The 4569-nt window shown below is 38.7% G+C and overlaps 1 pseudogene across 1 annotated transcript; it reads right to left on the bottom strand.

The window, feature by feature from the left end:
- Window positions 1–334: 334 nt before the first annotated feature.
- On the bottom strand, window positions 335–3293 carry LOC149192634 (amino acid permease 4-like; annotated as a pseudogene). Its single transcript, XR_016254893.1, has 7 exons — window positions 3146–3293; window positions 2784–3016; window positions 2376–2469; window positions 2057–2271; window positions 1732–1871; window positions 1402–1629; window positions 335–883 (listed from the first exon to the last, which is right to left on the bottom strand). The product of XR_016254893.1 is annotated as an amino acid permease 4-like (transcript).
- Between the last annotated feature and the right edge of the window lie 1276 nt (window positions 3294–4569).

The raw sequence follows: 4569 nt of genomic DNA, 5'->3' as shown, positions 1-4569 counted from the left end.
TAAACTTCTTGCAGGACAAAATCTATCACAATAAAATCGTATCGTATTTAAAAATAAAAAGTTTTTATTTTTAATATTTTATATTAAAATTTCTCATAATTATGCGAAAAGATGAATGGTTTTAAGAGGTCATCAAAACACCAATTGCCAAATTTTGATGGATTCAAGCTACCCAAATAGATTTTATTATCCTCATCATGATACCACTGAAAATACATTTTGCAAGTACATTTTGCCGCTGTGCGCAGGTCAGGGCTCAAAAGACAACTCCAAAGTTATTATTCGGGGTTTGACTAATGACCATTAAAGCAAAAGAATAGTATTATTTTGTGCCCATTAAAGCAAAAGAGTCTTTTGGGAAATTGATTCATGATGGCGCGTCAATGGACCATGCATGTTTTCACACAACTCCAAAGCCCACTCGCGAACTGCTAGATAATTTGCAGCGGGATTCAATACGTTGTCCCGAAGAGCTTGTACCCTTTTAAAGCTTTAATAACACCCACGATGGATCCGGTGGCAGCTGCTATGGAAACAGCGAGGCAGACTACACTCAATATTTGCAGAGCAACCTACCTAGAAGACCACCGCCGTATCTTATTCTGTGCTATGTACATCGCCACTGGAAAGTATACTGTCAGTGGCCAGAACGCCACTGCGCCAGAAGCCCCACAACATTGTTAAAGAATGGGAGCAGCATGGAAATTAATGTGGTGCTTACAACAAAGGCTGTCCTCCACACCAGCCTGAACAGATTCACCTTATAATAAGCCCATGGATACAAAGGTATTGGCACCATGTACTGATGGTTGATGAAGTCACTGTCTTGCCAAGTTTTGCTAGCCCAGCTTTCAATAAATGCAAACAATGGTTGGCAGTAAACCTACAAAGGCAAATAGTACAATATGTCAATATTTGACATGATAAACACTGATTCAAATTCAGCAGATGCAACATGATCAAATTCTGTGTGTATTAGAACTTGATTATAACTTATGTGCAGGGCAGCATCAAATTCTGGAGCTAGCAATTTCAACTTCAATGGCCAAAAACATAAAATTGTTGTTGGGATTGCTACTTTGAATCATTTGATGTTTTGGCAAGATGGATTTGCTGAAAGTTTGAAGGGCAATTTAAATGGGGAATTATTTGAAAACGATACTAAAAGATTCTAGGCTCAAATCCCACAGTACGTAGAAGGGGCATAGCTAGGCATCCATGAGTTATAGTATTAGTAGTAGTAATAGAAATAGGTGTTAGGTGAGTAGGAAACTGATCCCCGTTGCGAATATCAAGCGAAGAAAATTGAATGTAGCTGATTGCGACTAAGTTAGGTCTCATGTGATGCAAATATCTGCCAAATAGCAGTGAATTCAGCTGAGCACTAATGCTTATACTTACTTGATATGCACCGACCAAGTGGATGACAATGGCAGCGTTGGCAATGTCAATCAACCAAAAGGGATTGTAGAAGCCAAAGCCTGTCAACAGGTTGCCTGGTGCGTTGTGCCGAAAAGCTGCGTAGCCCATGCAACCACACAGCATGTAGAACACCGTTGTGGTCACCACGCCCACTAGGGTTGCTTTCTTCATCGTCTTCTTCTCTGCTGGAGGCGAATTTATTGTGTCCTGCGCGTCATTTCAATTGAGTTAGCTCCTCACATTTGTTGCCATGAAGCCACTGATGTAAATTTACAGGGGCTATGGTGATATTATATAAGTAAACAGTACCTGAATTTCTATGAGAATCGTCGAATAGGAGTAAGCAAATGCAATGTTCCCCAGAGCTTGGAGCGTATTCCATGTTGTATCAGCTTTAGTTACTGTATCAATAGCGGCTCCTGTGAGGCTCCCCCTAAAGTGTCCCACCTCTGAAACACATCCAGAGTCACGTATTGCAAGGAAGATCAGAAAACTGTGACGTCCCTTAATTTAGATGAAATTTGGCATCCCATAATTTAGATGAAATTTGAAATGTGTGTGTTGCGAACATCACGGTGGAAAGCAGTGCTGAGTGAGTGGGTGAAAGTTAAAGTGAAGAGTATAATGGACAGACCTGCTACTTTGGCGATACCGAGGCCAAGTCCGATGCTAGAATAGGTGAATGACATGACTGCAGCAAGTATAGAGAGCCACCATATTTGGTCAAAGTCGGGTATCTGAGAAAGTAGAATCTCTACTACTCCAAAGGCTATCATATATGGATTACTGGACACGTGGCATGGGTCGTCATGTCCATTAGCGCTGAAGCAATTGGACCTCTGAATTGCGCTGTGACATAAAATTCAGAAACAAATAAGTCAAAACTTATATAATTGGTGAACACAATTACTGGAAATTTTGTAATCCACCCAGACTGCAACTAACTCACTCACGTCATACTGATGGATGCAGCTATTGTATAGCCAGTTGCAGTTCCGAATAGGTTAGCATACTGAGCGAAACCGCATATCCGGGCCTGGAAGCCATCTGATTAGAAACAGTAGGGGAACAAATCAAAATTCAAAGTATATAAAGAGGCATATTCAACACCAAATTTCAAAGTTTTTTCTTTTATTCGGTTCATTGTAACAGTCTAGTACTGTATGTGGTAAAAATTATGCGGTTCACTGTACTAATCTACCATTAGCTATGTTAATGTCCATGAACAACATGTATTTTAGAAATTAAAATAGATAATGGCATTACAGAGAAACTATTCTAATGTGGACAGGAATTAGACAACATACGACCTGACACCAAGTTTCAAACTTTTATTTACAGGAGGGGGCCTGGAGTCATACCTAGATTGGCTCTCACAGCATCGATATAAGTATAATTTCGCTTTCCCGTGACTGGATCCGGAACCTGTAGCAGTCCGAAAGCAGGCAGGACGTGTAATATGTGACAAAGGAGAAGGCAAGCATAGCTGCGGATCCAGCAATCCATCCGAGCTGAGCTGTTGTCCATGCCAATGAGAGCACTCGAGACCCTATAACTGCTGTGATAATAAGCGCACTTGCTGTCCATATTGTGCCTGCATTAAATGAATGCAACACTACATCAGAAGTTGAATCATATATATATATATATATATATATATATATCGCAAAACCCTTGGTGCAAAGACCTTGCAGTTGGGGACAAACATTATGCAGAATAATACCTTTGCGTTTCATGCGGCCATCGTCGTCAAAGTCGTTGTGGTCTGAAATTTTTCCATTCTCCCGTTGATCAGCATCTATCGAAACGTCCGCGATATTGCCTTGCAATTCTAATTGCAGGTGGAAACGGGGAGCATCATTCTGAGCCATCGTAACAAACCTCTCGACCCTCGGTCAAATCTACCCCAACTTGTGCAACTTAAATATTATTGGCTTGTGAGCGGCAGTGGTCTCGGTTCTGAAAGCAAAAGCAGAGCAAAGAACAAGTGGAACTCCTTACTTAAGACGGGGGCGGGACACGCATATTTAGAGGTGTATTCCAGTAGAAATATGTTAATTACACAAAGACATGCCGGAGAACTGACAGTCACCATAGACACGCACATTGATTCTTGTTGGTGACTTATCACCAACAAGTCACTGTCACAACTCCATGAATGGACATACGGTACTATTGTTTGTTTGTGTAACTTACATGGTCATGTTGCTCCCACAACTCCATAAACCCAGACACCTATGTCACACATGAAAGAAATCGAAAACGCGAGGTGACGTCAAAAGGATAAACATTGAATAACAAGTTATGAATGGAGTTGTGTAACCATCACACGTTTTTATCATTTCTTTGTAAAATGCCGTATACACTTTTTTTCTTCCTCTTTGTATTTCTATAATTCTGTAATAAAAAAGTTGGCTATTTTATCTGCAAATAAATTAGATCAATACCAATCTGTTGATGATTGTTTGATACATAAATGAGATCAACACCATCCGTCAATTATTATAGACTAAAGGGCATTAAAAATATCCATTAATAGTGATTATGATAGACTGATGCGCAATCAAATCCAGTGATAATAATTATAATCTAATGATAAACAATCAATTCTGATAGTAATAAAATAAAATGAAATTCCAACTTTGTCTGCTATTAAAATCTAGCACTTCAATATTTACAATTTATTAAAATAAATAAATCTATATAAAAATACCACAAAAACATATCTCAAATTCAATTATGAGAGACAACACCAAACCTTTTTCAAAGATTTGATTATGCCCAGTAAACACCTAACCTTTATCCAAAAAAATAGGCAGAAAATAAAATATGCATATGTGTATTTAAATTTCAAAAAGTATGAATCCATTTCTATCCTATCACACCCATAATTCTATTCGATTATTGAGCGGCCAAGATTATCACGTGTTTAATTGTGACATTCATCGTGCCTATTTTAATTTAATTTAATTTGATTTGAGATACAGTGCAGCAATAAAATGGGATAAGGTGCCAATAATTCATACTATCGGCACATTCCGAAGGCTCCTTTATGTTAAGTTTGTGAGCTGCATAGTTTCCGTACTAAAAAACTTTACAATATTTTGGGACTCACATGTTTTATGGCTCCATTGGTTCACAGATAAT

The sequence above is a fragment of the Pinus tabuliformis genome, chromosome 2_2 (assembly GCF_031772625.1).
Source record: "Pinus tabuliformis cultivar Carrire ecotype Pingquan chromosome 2_2, CPIR1, whole genome shotgun sequence".
In the NCBI taxonomy this organism is placed as follows: Eukaryota; Viridiplantae; Streptophyta; class Pinopsida; order Pinales; family Pinaceae; genus Pinus; species Pinus tabuliformis.
The sequence above is the reverse complement of the archived record's forward strand: the minus strand, read 5'-3'. Positions and strand labels throughout refer to the sequence as shown.